Here is a 17,129-nt window from a genome sequence, read left to right on the forward strand (position 1 = left end):
TGCCAGGGTCTTAGGGGAGCATCCCGTCTAGCCTCCGCTGCGTGCCGGCAGGTCGCCGGCTGCAACTACACACTTCAATCGCACGTGCAATGTCATTTGAAATTGTTTTTAATACATGAAGAGAAAGAGAAATATATATATATATATAAAACCATCCCCACCCCCACGGCAACCGAGTTGGCTGCACGATTCGAGAAGGAAGGACTGTGGGACCCAAGCATGCTAAGACGTAAACCTTCCAACCGTTCTGGGGCGAAATTAGGACCCCTAACACTATCTGCCTTCCCCATTACACTATCTGCCTTTCTCGCGCCCCTCTCGGCTTCGCGTCAAAACCCTCCGCGCGTCCGCGCGCGCGTTCTCTCCTCCCTAATTAAAATGCAATAAGAGGAATCAATAGTTTTCTGCCAGGGAAAGAGAACCAAACCAGGAAGATGAAAGGGCTGCCTTTGTTGTTTTTCCTCAAACAGTGATGTTTTTATTGTATTTTATTTTTTGTCACTGCACTTCCTACTTAGTTCCAAGGAAAACGGCTCTTTCCTTGCGTCTTCCATTCTTTCTTGTCTTGTCTTCCTTTCTTTTTTCTTCCTTTCCCTTCCTTCCTTCCTTTGTAAATAAAAACTTTTCCATGTTGAAAAGTTTTTATGTATTTAAACTACCTACCATGCCTGCTCTGCTCAGGTGTTTGTTAATTCCCCCATCCCCACCCTTTTTCTACCTCAAATCTGTATGACCACTCACCGTCCCCTCCTTTTGCCAAAGCAGAATCTATGCTCTTGACTAATAAAACATTTTTTGAAATCAGCAGAAGCCTGTGTGATATATTGGCGGCTATCCCCGGTCGGCTCCATCGTTTCTGCTAGTTGGAGAACCTCCTGTTCCTATTTCTTTTTTTTTTTTTTTGATAAATGTCGAACTAAACTGCAAATTAAATCAAGGGAAGGGGGCAGATAAAGAATTTACTCCTGGTATGAAAAGCGAAGTTCTCCTTAGAAGATGATGGGGAGATATGATAGCTATAATGAACCTAAAGAAGGGAAACCTGGAAATGAATTAGACCCAGAGATGACAGGCTAGGATGGGCCAGCATTTGGGCCTGTCTGTGGATTGGTGTTGCACATCGGTGTCTGACATCCGCGGTTTGGGGCAATTGGGAAGGGGATCTGTCACACAAACGGAAGGTTACACAAGGGCAGGGTAGCTCGGCAGAGGGGAATGCCCTCCGGAATACGTTCACTTATGTGAAATTATGAACCTACAACAATAGTTTGTGCCTTGGTGCAAGAACTCACACGGAGCCCCGTGGCTGAGGTGGGGCCGACAAACGGCAATGGAACACAGCCCCAGCGCACCGTAAGGACTCGACAAGACGGAGCAGCTGTGATCTTAGACGTGAAGGAAGGGAGTTCGTGAGTGCTCATGGTCAAAGGGCACCATTTCTCCCTAGCAACAAAGCACTCAACAAGTATTTGTGCGAGTATATGGACTTGTGCAAAAGGATGGGGTGAGGGGCGTGGTGGCTAATTCGCACACTTCGGGTGCTTGGAGGAGAGCAGCGGTTTCTGCGCCTCCACGTGGCTAGGTGTGAGGGTGAGAATAAAAGTGGCTGCATTTGTCGAGGCTCGGATGCGTGCTGGGATGAACTGGGCCGGGCAAATGCTGGCGTTTCTGTCCCTGAATAATAGTGTACAGGCAACCAGTTTGGTTTGTGCCAACTGTGTGCGGGACTCTATACTAAGCGCTTTTGTATCTCACGATCGCCGGAGGCAGCGCGTACTCTGCAGTGCGGGCAGGTCTCCGACGCGCTCTGCGAGCTAGGCGCCAGGACGCCCGTGCGCGGGTCTCTCGGCGGCGCTTTCCCGCTCACATCCGGAGCTGGAGGCCGGAGCTTGGGGCCTGGAAAGGAGACTCGGGCAGCGCCGGGGCCAGGCGTGTTCCAGGCGCCTCGTACCCGCATCGGGGTGAATATGGAGCCCCATTAGTCTGAGCTGTAAACACCCGTGGCAGGGCTGAGCGGCCACGGGGGCCTTTTCGGACGCGAAGGAGTTAATAAAAGGTGTTTTATGGGCGCGAGGAAACGGCGGCGGAGGTGTGAGCTTCTCTTTACTCTGACTCCCCTACTTTTTTCTTTATTCCCTCTCGCCACCCGCCGCCAGATCAAAGAGGCCCGCGACTTAACTAGGGCAACACCTCGCGGTAATGAGCTGTGCGGCCCTGGTACCGGGCCTGAGGCCCCAAAGCCCCTCGGGGAGGAGCAGGAAAGAAAAATCGAGCTTTCTTTCTTTCATTTTCTTTCCGAGAGCTGAGAAGCGCCTTAGAAACAGGGAAACTGGGACTCGGGGAGCAAGCCGCTGGTGGTGCCCCGGCACGGAGACCTTTTCTGGATTTGAACCCAGGACTCCAGTTGAGTTTACAGACCATCCGCTCGCTATACACAGAGCACCCCGCCCGAGACTATTTTTAGCACCATGAAGTATCCCAGGCACGGGAAGAATGCGCACCCGGTCCTGCTTTCTTGAAGCCCCGGCCAGTGACAGGAGAGCGGGGTACCGAGGGGTACCGACCGCGGCAGCCTGCTCTGAAAACCCCATCCCGCCGGGAGCACACCCTCTTGGAGAAGACAGCTGGGAACCTCACATTCGGTCCCAGCCGCGTCTGGTCCTGATCTCAGACCTGGCAGCCGGGCGCTGAGACACAGGGCCAGCCAGTGCCCTCTGAGGGGGTCACTGGGATGTCCTCTCCGTTTCCCCAGGACTTAACTCCATCGCCTGGAAAGCTCGAGCCACATTTCCAGCCTTCACTCCCAGCTGTAAAAGCAGAGTTCCCTGGGCAGAGCAGAGTTGCTCCGGGTTTTGCAAACCAGTTTTCGCCGACGCCTCTAGACCTTCTTCACCAGGGGTCCAGACCTTCTTCCTGCACCGGGCTCTCAACCCTCTCCTCCGTCATTAGCTCCATCTCCACGGAGGAGTAGCTTTGGAGCTTGCCTTTGACTTTCTCATTCTCTCCCAGGGTTTAACGCCTTTTCTGGGAAACCTACCTCTACCTGGCTGTGACAGATAGTATCATTATTAATTTGAATTAAGGACATCACTTTTTTTGTTTTAAACGGGAAGTGGAGTATAATCACTAACTTCAAAGTAAATTCCAGGAGTTTGCCGTAAGAAAATACTGATGTTATAAAGCTTTAAGCACAGAACTAGTCAACTAACGAGTGAAATGGATAAAGGGATCTCCAAAGTGTTATAATTACACAACTGGTTAAATAAATCCATCAGTGGGTTACTACTCAGCCCCTAAGAAAAAAATATAATTGATACAGAGATTGTTCCTGATATAACTGAGGGAAAATAAAACCTTCTCAGTTTACTGAAGACTGTCAGTAGCGACCTGCTTTACATAAAAATGAATACGTAAATATCATTCATGGAGAAACGTGGAAAACTGTACACCAAAACAGTTACCCCTCTATCTCTGAGTTGTAGGAATAAGGATAATTTTGACTTTTCCTTCTGCTTAGCCATATATGTATATATGTATTTTTATACAATGAATAAGTATTATTTTTGCAATAAAAAGTTAAGCTGAAATTTCCTTCTAATTTCTCCCGTGGCCAGTGTACTTTCAGTACACTGTTTATTCAACATGAGTTAACTGAGCATCCACCTTGTGATTGGCACTGTGGGTATAAATAACGAATGAGAATCCTAATAATCATCACCAATTAACATACAATAGTAAATATCTGTCTTGAAGGGCTTATTATTCCTTCCACACAGTAAATGTAGTCTTTTTATTGAAAAAAAAGTTAAATTTTATTAAGGACATTATTTAAGCCCTTAGCATGTATTATTTCATTCAAGCCTTAAGAGGATTGTATGAGGTTAATACTCAGGCAGGTGAAGCTCGGAGAGGTGAAGAACTTTGTTCAAGGTCACATAGATGGTAAAAGGCAGGCTGGGCTTGGATCAAAGGCAGGTCTCTTGGCCTCCGGGGACTTGAGTTTCCCCCACATCCTGGAGCACCTCCAGGGTGTGTGTGTGTGTGCGTGTACAAACAAATACAGCCTCTCTTGGTCTAATCTTCTTTGGTCTCCAAAATAAGTAGAGAAAGAAAGAAGGGGGTTTGTAAAGGGATCTAGATTCTAACTGTAGTCTTCCCCTGGAATCCTCCTCCTCTGTTCCAACTCAGAATGGATCCCATCTATAAAATGAGGAAGGGGTGGGCTCCTTGACTCCTAGCTTCTTTCCTAACTGTAACACTGATTCTAGGAAGCTACATTCTGCTGGTGAAAAACACCATGTTATTCTTTGCTCCAGCCTTTGATGTTTGTATAGTGCATTCACCTTTCCTCGGTACTTTTCATTTCTATTTCATTTCTACTAGACAAAAATGTCTAGTAAGGACATCTTTGTCCTTACTAGAAGGGAGAAGGGCAGGAATTATGCTCCCCTAGGTAAAGGAGAAGGGAAGACTCCGAGAGCGACAAGACCAGCTCGAAGTCACACAGCAGTCAAAGACTGAACTGGCATTAGCTGGCAGGCAGCAGGCCCAGGTCTCTACTGGAAAAGGCTCTGGATCCTTCTCTTTGAGCAACCAGCTTAAGTGAAGTGAAGTGAAATTTTTCAGTCATGTCTGACTCTCTGTGACCCCATGGACTGTAGTCTACCAGGCTCCTCCATCCATGGGATCTTCCAGGCAAGAATACTGGAGTGGGTTACCATTTCCTTCTCCAGGAGATCTTCCTGACCCAGGGATTGAACCCGGGTCTCCCACATTGTAGGCAGATGCTTTACTGTCTGAGCCAACAGGGAAGTCCTAAATCTTCATAAAAAAGAAATGAAACTAAGAAATCAGCCAGTCTCATTTTTTAAATGAAAAGTGACTGCTAAGAAAAAATACACAGGCTCTAAAGTGTCTGAAATCAGCCTCCTGATTTAAACCTAATTTGTTTGAAAAAAAAATTTTTTTTTCGACCAAGGGAGTTTTTACAGCTGAGCTCTCCCAAACCCATAAAAAACAAGGTTTATATGGGAAATAGTGAAAGACTCTTAACTATAATACACAGCGTCTAATGTAAGCAGACATAGACACTATATAAAGCTCCTACAAATGTTATTAAAACAAACAGAAATGCACATTTATCCCCACGGAATGGACAACAGAAGGCATCGGACTTTCGAAGCCATCCAGAAATCTTATGTTCCCTGAAATGTTCAAGCACCCCATCACACTGGGACCTCAAGGATCCTTATGCACCATCCAAACATTTCTGTCATTTTACAGAAGGGGAAACTGAGGCCTGCAGAGAGGAGAGACTTGCCCAAGGTCACCTGGGGAGTTATATTCTTCTTCCCCCCTTGTCTACTTAACCCCACTCCTTCTAGGGCAGGGCATAGAATCCAACAGTGGCCATGAGACTCTGCACAAGTTACTGAAGACTTCTGAGCCTCAGTTTCTTCATATACAAAGTGCCCCAACTTCCCGGGGCTTGTGAGGGTCAAATGAGATAAAGTGTGCAGAGCACTTAGTGTTGTGTCCATGGCAGAGCTATTTTTATTATTTTATTTAATCCTTGCAATAGCCTTGTGAGGCATTGAGGATTTATTTTGGTTTGCTTGTTTTGGAAAGATCGGCACAGAGGTTGCAGCGACCTGCCCACAGGCACATAGCCAGTGAGTAGAGTCCTGGTTCAAAGCCCTTATATCCCGCATCATTAAGACAAACCAAGGGGCAGGCAGGCTGAGGCAGCTGAGTTTCTGAACCTGTCCAAGGCAGCACTAAGTGACATAGTGCTCTTAATGTAAGAATATAGTAGTATGTTTCTTTTATGCAAGTCACCAAAGGGAGCCATGTACGTAATTACAATTTTTCTAGTAGCCACTTTAAAAAATAAAGGAAAACAGGTGAATTTATTATTGAATTAAAAATATATATTAAATATATATAATATATTGGGTTGGCCAAAAAAGTTTGTTCTGGTTTTTCCATAAGACCATACAGAAAAATCCAAAAGAACTTTTTGGCTAATGCAATATTTAATATTAAATTTGATATATGTATTTAACTCAATATGCCTAGAATATAACTTCAACATGTAGCCAACATAAAAATTATTATTGATATATTTTACATATTCTTTCCATACTGATTGAAAGTGGGGTGTGTTTTACACAGATTAAAGCACATCTCAGTTTGGACCAAGTTTTAAGCATTCAAAAGCCAGTACACATGGCTATTGGCTACCATTTGGACAGTGCGGACCTAACAGATCGTGTAGCAGGAGTATTTAATACAGAGCTTTAGTTAGTCATATCAATAAGTAGCCACCATTTACTAAGCACTTCCTGTGTACCCAACAGCAGTGCTCAACCTACATGGACTCACTTACTTGTCCCAGCAACCACAGAGGGTGTGTGTATAGTTTATAGTCACATGACTTATACAGGGCAGGCAGACCCAGCCCCTCCTGTCTCCCAAACCTGCAGTTTTGGCCACTGAGTTCCATGATTTTCAGGGACAGCTGCAGGGGTGTAGGTTGGGCTATGAGATGTGGAGAGTCCTCTAGAATGTCCTGCTGGTGGTGGAAACTTGTTGCATATCCAAGTCTCCCATGAGTCAGGTGACTTCAGACCAATCATCCTCTAGGGCCCCAGTCCTCTAATCTCTAAGATGGGCTAACAATACCTTTCCTCACCCCACTGAACACTTGTCAGGCAAAGGAGGGGGAAAGGTCTTTGATAGTGTTTTGAAACAGAGAATACAGCCTAAGAGACCAGGCAGGTATCAACAGGGAGGTTGGGATGGGCCTGAGGGCCTGTATTCACAGCCAGATGAGCTGGTTAGATGAGCTGTGTGGTACTGTGCAGGTTTCTTAACCTCTCTGAGACTTCTGTAAAAAGGAAAGCAGAATAGCTTGCAGAGATATTGCCAAGATCCAATAATGATTAAATAACCAATGGGAAGCTCTCAGGCTGACCCAGAGTAGGAAGTGGTAAACCTGAGCTATTGTTCCTGCTGCTATTATAGCAGGTGGGATTGGGCTTCAGGGCCTGGAGAGGAAACGACAGGGAATGGCAGGGAAGCTGAGCCAGCTCTGGCTCAGGGTAGGATTCTGGCAGTCTCAGGTTGCATGTGGGAGGTGTTCAGGGGAGAGTGAGAACAGTTAGCATGGTGGAAAAAGCAATACACCCAGCAGTCAAGAGTTCAGCCTGCTGTGTGAACTTGGGCACCTCCTTGCTTCCACTGGACCTTGGTGTCCTCTGTAAAATGAGGGGTTAGGACCAGAGAACTAAGTCCCTTTCTGCTCTGACTGTCCAGATTTTTACATTGATATGAATCAAGGCGTTTACAAAACAGCAGCTTGTGAGGGGGACAGAAAATAGCCCTGAGCCTTCCCAGGTGGCCTGGGGTTGCCACTCACTAAGGGGACGGCGCCACCTGGTGGCCAGTTTAGTGTAGAGCATCAGCCAAATTCTCTCCGCTTATCTGTGGCAACCCACTCCAGAATTCTTGCCTGGAAAACCCATGGACAGAGGAGCCTGGTGGGCTACAGTTCATAGGGTCGCAAAGAATCTGACACGATAGAGTGACTTCATTTTCACTTTCAAGCAGTGATTCCACAGTCCCAGGGCACACTTTTTCTAACTTCCTTTGGAAGTTGAGGGGAGCAGAGAGGGGACCCAGAGAAGGGACCCAGAGAGTTCACAGAGCTAGGAGCCCTGGGCATGAGGTTAACTCCCAAGGGATGTTGTTGCCATTGTTGTTCAGTCACTTCCAACTCTTTTCAACCCCACGGACTGCAGCACGCCAGGCTCTTCTGTCCTCCACTATCTCCTGAGATTTGCTCAGATTTGTGTCCATTGATTTCCCTGATAGCTCAGTTGGTAAAGAATCTGCCTGCAATGCAGGAGACCCCAGTTCAATTCCTGGATTGGGAAAATCTGCTGGAGAAGGGATAGGCTACCCACTTCAGTATTCTTGGGCTTCCCTTGTGGCTCAGCTGGTAAAAAAAATCCGCCTGCAATGCAGGAGACCTGGGTTCAGTCCCTGGGTTGGGAAGATCTCCTGGAGAAGGGAAAGGCTACCCATTCCAGTTTGTTGGCCTGGAGAATTCCATGGACTGTATAGTCCAAGGGCTCGCAAAGAGTCGGACACGACTAATTGACTTTCACTCACATGTCCTTTGAGTCTAACCATCCCATCCTCTGTTGCCCCCTTCTCCTTTTGCATGCAATCTTTCCCAGCATCAGGGTATTTTCCAGTGAGTCAGCTCTTCACATCAGGTGGCCAAAGTACTGGAGCTTCAGCCTCAGCATCAGTCCTTCCAAAGAATATTCAGGATTGACTTCCTTGCAGTCCAAGGGGCTCTCAAGCATCACAATTCGAAAGCATCCAACAAAGGACATTAGGGTTTTGCAATCCAAATCCTCTAAAGGCACCTTTGGGCAGGGATCCGTATTTTCCTACTATGTGGAGTGTAAGATGCATCACACACACACATATATATTTTTCTTCTGTTTCTTTGGATGGAAGCTACTGAACAAAACATAATCTTCTATTGGTAACAACATCCTTCTGTCACTATTGCTCTGGGCTTTCAGAATGCAGGGGGCCGTTTCCCCTTAAACATCCTAGACTATTGGGATCCTGAGTTTTTCTAACAGCTCTTACTACTCTTCCATCTCCCCCATACAGCCAGTATTCTACTGTCTGTGGTAGAGGTCACATGATGTATGGAGGGGTCAGACTGATATGGGTTCAAATTCCGGCTCATTATAAGGCAAGCTATTTAACGTCTCTTGAGCCTCAGTTACCCATCTGAAAACTAGGGATGGTAACAGCTTCTCTGCGGGTTTCTGTGAGGATTATGGCTGTGAACTTAAGTGTTCTAGCCTAGTGTCCAGCACCTAGTAGGTGTTTAACAAATAAATGCTGCCATTGCTACAGGTCATCCTGACCACTTTTCTTTTTTCATGTTCAGTTTTGGAAATATTCCTAGATAGAAACAGGAACAGTATGCATTTGAAGATGATATGAGCGACCACAAAGAAAACACCCTTACCACTGGAGATGGCAGGGCCTCCTTGGACTGTGGGCTCAGCCAAGTTTCAGTTTCACCTAGTTGAGCTAAACCCTGGTAGGCAAGCTGAGGTCTCTTAGACCTCATTCTTTCCAGCGGTGCTGAGCTTCATCAGATGATTTCATTTCAGGCAGTTGCTTGCTAATGTAGCCGAGTCTGACCCCTGCCCCTCGGCAGCACTGGTTCTCCTTGGGGCCCTCTGACTCCTGCCACTCCTTGTCTCCTGAGCAGGATGCTCAGAGGGGTCTGGATGGGCACAGGTATGCTACCTCTGCTCCTTAGCAGAGTCCAACCTTGCTGGTGGCCGTGAGCTCTCAGGAAGTCTCATTAGCCACCTTGGCTGAATTAAGCTCATCACACTTTGTAAGCTTCACTGGCTTCTCCAAGACCTCAGAGCTCATTACACCTGGCTCCTTCATCAGAACTCGGGGGGCTCCGAGGCTTCTTCACAGATCCTAGGATTTCAGCAGTGGAAGGACTGCTTTCCACCCCTGTCTGGGTGTGAACTCTGAAATTCCCAGCTCCTGGAGGGCAGAGTCCATTTCCAGATTCCCCTTGGCTCCCGGTAGACACACAAACATCTTCTTGATCACATTTCGTTGTTTAATGAAAGCAGGTTTGGTGACTCCAGAGTACAAGCTCCTCAGTCCAGTGTGTGAGGCTTTCTGTACTGGACTGGACTTGCCCTCACTCTTGTCTCCTGTTTTCCATTTCCCTCAAGGGCCGACAGAGGAGCCTTTTTTCCAGGCCCCTTGATTTTCAGAAAGCCCTTTCCTTTCTGACCTTTCCCCCTTACTCTGAATCATAGAGATACAGCAGGCTACACATGGGGGTTGGTAGATGTTTTGATATGCCTACAGATATGCCCATAGTCACAGATTCAGGAACGTGTGTATATATAAACATGTGTGTATACATACACACATACGCAGCGTATACAGTCTGAATCCCTCTGTATTCACAGGGAGATGACTCCAGGAACCCCAAAGATATCAAAATTCATGGATGCTCAGGTCCCTTATATGAAATGGCATGGTACAATCGGCCCTTTGTAACCTCGATTTGGAACTTGTGGATATGGAGGGCCAACTGTATACATACGATATATAAATATGCACACCAACCCACACATATATATTCATATAATATGCATACATAAATATACATATCTGCTATTTCTAAACTGATAGGAACACCCTTCTATGTCATTATATATTTCACAATGTTGACATAAGTGTAATACCGTTAAAATCATTCCCCTATTATTTGACATATTTGAGAGTTCTTCACTGTTCTAAAAAATGTTCCCATGAAATACTAGCTTAACCAGTTAGTAGGCAGCCAGGCACACTGGACTCTGGGGTCAGACAGACCTGTGTTTGACTTATCCCCACCTACCACTCTCTGCTGACCTGGGACAAGCCGTTTCACCTTCCTAAATTTCTGTTTCCTTATCTATCAAATTGAATAATAGAACGTAAAGGGCTTAATATTGGGCCTGGCAGATACTAAGTGCTCAGGCCAGAAACGGCAGCAATCTGGGAGACAGAGGAGGATTCACTGTCCCCCTGACCAGTGTCATTATGTACACTCCTATTTTGTAATGTGTGACAAAAACCCTCAGAGGTAACAGGTGGCAGCCCTCTACAGCAGTTAAGTGCTGCCTTAATTTAGGAATGTATTACTGCTTCTGTTTTTATTTCTCTTACTGTTTTCTACAGGTTTTAGGACGATGTAACAAACTATACAAAGGGAGAGTAAATGCATTTGAGAGCACTTAAAAAAAAAACCTGCTTTGCTATTTTACAGTTTTGGTGAAAATGATTCATGCTCATTCTAAATAATTTAGAGAAAACCAAGAAAGCACAAAGAAGAAAATAAAATTCCGGATCCCACCAACCAGGATGGAGCATGGTTGGCATAATGGCTATGGTCTTCTTTTCCTTGCTAGCCCTGTGGTGCCCCAGGGCAAGCCAGGGCCAGCATCTGCTTTTTAATGTCTGTTGACCTTCAGCAGATTGACTCGTTAACAGAGGCGTGCTCCAGCTCTGTCCCTCTCAGCCAACCTCTGACAGTTTCATTAACCCTGTTAAATCATGCAGGTGCCGTTACACCTCCTGGGCTTGTTAATCTCTGTTCAGCTCTGGTAAGTTAAAACCTGGCTGGAAAGTTGGATGTGCCTTGTTAACCTCCATTAAACCCTATTAAATTTCCTAACTTGAGTCTGAGTGACTTCGAGGAATCCCTCATTAAAGTGGAGTGAGTCCAGTTGATCAGGTCAAGGGGAACTGTTGCAGCTGCACAGCTGCATAATGTGGTGCTCCTGAGTTCTTTGGTGGTGGAGCTGACAAGTGTCCCTCGGCCGGACAATCCTTGGACTCACTCCCAGGAGTGTCTCCAGCTCTTGCTGTTACTTGGACAGTTCCTAGACCTCTCTGAGCCTGTGTTTCCTTCTCTATAAACTGGAGTGAGTAACAGTTCCTACTTGATATGACTATAGTGAGACTGGATACACCGATGCATGTAAAATTAGTAACAGGTTGTCTGGTATGTACATTGCCTGCGTGTGTGCTCAGTCACTTCAGTTGTGTCCGACTCTTTATGACCCTATGGTCTGTAGCCCTTCAGGCTCCTCTGTCCATGGGATTTCCCAGGCAAGACACTGGAGTGGGTTGCCATTTCCTTCTCCAGGAGATCTTCCTGACCCAGGGATTGAACGCACATCTCTGTCTCCTGCAATGCAGGTGGGTTCTTTACCTTCTGAGTCACCTGGGAAGCCCTGCGCACTGCACTCAATGGCTATTATTATATCCAGATGTAGAAGATCCTTACAAACTAAAAAGCTGTTAAGTAAATGGAAGATTCAATTCCAGACATTTTTTGTGTCTTCCTACATGCCAGGCACTGTGGATTATTTTCATTCTGTTTTTTTGTTTTTTCTCCAGAGGGAAGAGCATCTATTCCAGTGATTCATCTTCAAAGTGTCTTCGCTGTGCACGTCACTGTATTTGCTCAGCTCTGACCTTTCTGAGCTGCTTGAGGCTGACAGTAGCTTCTTTGCCTTCCTGGGCCTTAGGCGGTTGGACTCAGGGCCATCTGCATCTGGATGTGCAAATTCCCCAGGGGATTTTTCCTGGGCTGCCCTGGCAAAGAGTTTCATTAAGTAGGTCTTACTGGAAACTTCTAACCAGTATTCCTGATGAGTTTGAAGTTGCTGAATTGAGAAACCGCTGGAACAGTTTTATACTTCTCAACTCTAATAAGCTTGAGTCTTAGTTGGGGAAATCAAAAAATTCATATTCCTGGAATTCAGCCCCTGAGCTTTCCATACTGAGAATCTGGGGTGGGGCCCAGGAATTGGCATTGTAACAGTCTGATGGGGGTGGGAGGTGGCAAGTGCCACCCTTCCAAAAGACTGAACCTCAGCTGATCTGATATTCAACAGTCTAAAGGTCTGTTTTGAAAAAAGGATGTCTGGTTCCTGGTAGAACCTCTGCCCACGGTACATTAAGATGTGGGCTCATCCTTCCATCATGACTGTTCATCACAACTGATGTCTGTGGATCCTCACGAGGTCGACTTCAGCAGGGGTTGGCCAATTTAGGGGAAGCCTGGCAACAAAGCACCTCTCCGAGGTTCAGTGTGTGAGTGGTCAGAGGCAGCCCTCAGCAGTTTCATGTGAAAGGGAGGGCACAGACAGAGAAATGGAAGGAAATACTTGTGTTATATCTCAGATCAAAAGACTGCATGGTAGAAGATTGGACCTTCCTTTGCTTTCTGAAGGAAGATGACTCTGAAAGATGGCATGCTTCAGCAACAGCCTATCACTGACCCTGATGGTTCCAGGTGACAAGACTCCCCACTCTCCTTGCCACCTAGGATGCTGAGAAATCCACCTCCACACTATTTTCATGGGAGTGAAATGGGTGAGGGTGAGGGTGCTGAGGGAGTAACTGTACTTTGAAGATTTCCATTTAAAATTTAGAGTTTGCACTCCCATGTGGCAAAAACAGGCTGGCTTCCCTGGTGGCTCAGATGGTTAAGAATCCACCCGCAGTGCAGGAGAACTGGGTTTGATCCCTGGGTCGGGAAGATCCCCTGGAGGAGGACGTGGCAACCCACTCCAGTATTCTAACCTGCAGAATCCCCATGGACAGAGGAAGCTGGTGGGCTATGGTCCACAGGGTCACAGAGTCGGACACAACTGAACGACTCAACACAACGTGTAACACACAGTGGTGGCGGCCCTTAGAAGGGACCTGGATTTTCCAGTTTGCAACTCTCTCTGCCCCCTCATCAGGCATTTCAATTTGCAATCATCCATCCAGTAGATGGGTGGACAACTATACATGGATAACCGAAGACCAGAGTGAAGCTCTGGGGCCAGGGTGCCTGCTCTGCTGGATAGCACTCAGGCTTGATCAGTCAGCCAATCAACTGCAGTTAGTTTGCACAGGAGTGAGCAGGAGGGCAGGGTCAGACTTCTGTGACCTGCACTCAGGCAGGGTACACTGGGGGTGGAAGGGCAAATGGAGGGAAGACGGCTATCACCAGTCACTGTCCTACATAGCTATTGGCCGAACGCACAAGGGAAAGATCTGAGCTCCACATGGGCATTCAAAGGGGATAACAGAATGTCTCTTGTTTCTCATTTAGATCGTTTATTAAGAGCAAAAGTCGGGCCATCCCATCTGTGTGATATTGCAACATGAAAAGTCATATACATACTAAGGAGACCCCACAGAATTGAGAGCCTTTCAACAGTACAGAGCCATAGATTACAAAATTAAAATACAAATGATCCCCCCAATTGGCAGGAAACATGTACAATGAGGAGGCCTGGAATGGAAGGGCACTTGCTTTTCGATAAGGCAGTTACAAAATGGAAAAAAAAAAAACAAAACCCAAACCAACCCACACCCCTAAAACACTCTGATGGGCTGAACAGATAACAGACATGTGAAACAGGGATCCTGCACAAGCCTCTGCCATTGGCAAAGATGTGTTCATTAAATGAAAGCCACTGAAGAGTTTGTGTGTGAAGATGCAAGCCAGATGAAATGACTGTAGACATTCCTACTGTAAGAAAAGTCCCACCCTGCCTCTGGCTAGATTCCACCTCAAAAAATGGGATTGACTTTACCCTGTTTCCATGAACTTGGAAACAGTCTGTAATAAAATGAAAGGAACACAAAAACACCCCTAGAGCACCACGCTTCCCAGGGCATGGTCTTGAGCTCACCTATCCTTCAGTTCAACTGCCTCTCTTGCTAACAGGGACAGGGGCTGCGAATGGCAGGGCCATTTTGCTCAAGTCAGGGTCACCTGATTGACCCACCTGAAAAGCAAGTGCATTTTGTGAGAACTTAGATTCTAGGACACCATCACATTTCCTGCCAGGACTCTGGAACCTTGGTCTTAAATTGCAGGCTCCTTCTGATCTCCCCTCCCATTCAAAACTCAACTGATGGCCTTCCCAGTCAGGTCTTACAGCCTTGAGTTCTGCAGGTTGGTTCACAGTCCCTGAGAGCCCGGCTGGCCTGGGGAACCTCTGCTCAGTGGCAGGTCTCAAGGATCTGAGGGCAGCTCCCTTGCAGACTGGGTTCCAGCTATGCTGTGAGTTGTGAAGTGAATGAGCGCTAAGTGGGTCTAGATGATGCCAAAGCATTCGGGCAAGTCTTTTCGAATCTCGGTTTCCCCATCTCTAAAAATCAATGACTGGGCAATGGCAACCTTTAAGGAGTTTCCAGTTGGAAAATATGGCACCTCTCTGACACTGAGACATGTGGTTCCCCCAAGTTCCGAAGCTTTGCTTTCTCCATAAAAGCAGTGTGTGCAGTACTTGCAGAAATCTTAAGGTATTCACCCTTGGGGACTATTTAACCTTTCAACTTCAGGCAGAGCATGATCACTGTTTACAATCTTCCAGCTAAAACTCTTCCTAAGTTTTGTGAGGCAAACACAAAATTAAGGCCTCTTCTGTCCTAAGGTTATTTTTTTAGCAGTTCTGAGAGCACTCTTTTCTCCCCTGACCTCCTCCATCAGCTTTAGCAAGATTGAGGGAGTATAACTGGGGTTTCCTCAGCATCTTCAATAAGGAACTAAATGGACTAATAATACTTAGAGGGGAGAACAGTCGGGACACCAAAGGGTCTGTTTGCTAGTTGCTCCTTCCCCAAAGACAAACACTATGCCCTGGGATGGTGCCAGCAATTAGTCCTCGGCTAACTTACTTGGCCCCCATTAGGCAGAGACTAAGATGGAAATTACAGAGAACATAGAAAAGCCAGAGGTTTACAAAGATAGGACAGGCTTCCCCAGGAGGTAGTGAGTTCTCTGTCCTCGGAGGTGTTTAAGCCCAGACTGCTCCAACCTTGGTGGGATGGTTGTAGGCAGAATGTCAGCACCTATGGGAGACTGGACTGGATGACTTAGAGGTCCTTTCCCAACTTGTGGATCTTGTTGCTGTAATGACAGAGTGCTCAGATGATTTCCGTGCAGCAACAGCTCTGGGATTCGTGGTCGGGCTCCTGAGTAAGTTCCCACTCTGGCTTTCTCCTTCCTACTATGCAGGTGCCCTCCAGGATGTTAATAAAAAGTTCCCACTAAATAAACAGCTGAAATATCAAGGTTAGATGCAACATTCCAGCTGCAAGCAGTTATTCATATCTCCTCTCTGGAAGACTAGCTGTGACTATTTAGCTATGACAGGAACATCTAACAACTTGGCGGCTGCATCACATACATGAAATTCCTCTTCCTTTTACACCCCTGGTCTTGAATCCTCTGGTTGCAGTCTCTCAAGGGATTTGGCTATGATCGTTTTCACACGCTGTTGCCAACCTAAGAGTTTGTTCACTGAAATAAGTTTGTCTATTTGTTTTTTAAAAACCTTAAAAGGAAGCAACATGGATGGCAAGATGTTGACAATTCCACGTGACACTCTTCAGGGCACAGGAAAGAACCAAGCAGGCTGGAACTGAGGCAGGAGCCGTGCTCTTTAAGAAGACAAAGCCAGTTCTGGATTGCAGATTCCAGTTTTGCCCAGGAGCACCAAGAGGAGAGAAGGCAATGCTGCGACGTGACAGGTGGAGAGAAGCACAAGTCCTTGACAGGTGGTAGAAAAATGCAGGCAGCCATGATGAGCGCTGAGCTCCCCAAGCCCCACTGCTCCCCACAGCCAGACCTGGTTGCTTTGGAGGGTCGGCCACCTCTAACAGGTAGACGTCTCCTGCTCCAGATCAAACCGTGGGAAACTGCAGAAGAGGCTAAGGCAAGTGGCTTAGTGGTCTGATGAACAGATTTCTGCACACAAGGAAAGTACAAGCTCAGAGAGTTCTGTCTTTTCTCTCACCTGACATGCTTTCAACGGTTGAAGAGACACCCACAACCTCCACTCTCCAAAGGCCCTCTCCTTAGAGGAAAGCTGGCACAGGACTTGAGGGCGCACAGCATCTGGCTGAGAGGGAAGCTTCCCCAGGCTTCACGTGGGAACGAAAGCACTCTCATAGCCATGCTTAAACAGATGGGACCTAATACCACAGCTTCTTGTACAGAAGTGCACTGCTCTCTCTTAACTGGGAACACAGATCTGCTGTTGAAGAAACAGTGACATGACCTATGCATCCCCAATTCTGGTTCAAACATCAGAAAAATACACTTTTTTTCTCAATGAGTTGTGGACATTTCCAGAGAGCAGGTTCCCAATGCCTTAAGCCTATCTGCCCCCAAACTCCAGCCTGATGAGAAAACACTTTCCTGGATAAAGGGTGCTTGGTGTTTGATGCCTTCAAAGCCGTTCTAATTCAGCTCCTCAGAGGGAAAAAAAAATCTACATTAGAGCCTTCTTGATGCCCACACATCAAGAGCCTTCAGCTGTGAGTAGTGAGACTCTTTAAACACCTGTTGAATCGGCACAACTGAAAACACGCACAGAGCACCCTGACGTGCCATCCATCGCCAGATGTACGAAAATAAGATCCACTCATTCTCAAGTATGCTCTATGTGCATTCATTTATACATATCTTAAAAGGCTGCAATCTGCTAGAC

The sequence above is a fragment of the Moschus berezovskii genome, chromosome 8 (assembly GCF_049115385.1).
Source record: "Moschus berezovskii isolate FMDL1 chromosome 8, NW_MosBer_1.0, whole genome shotgun sequence".
Taxonomy (NCBI): Eukaryota; Metazoa; Chordata; class Mammalia; order Artiodactyla; family Moschidae; genus Moschus; species Moschus berezovskii.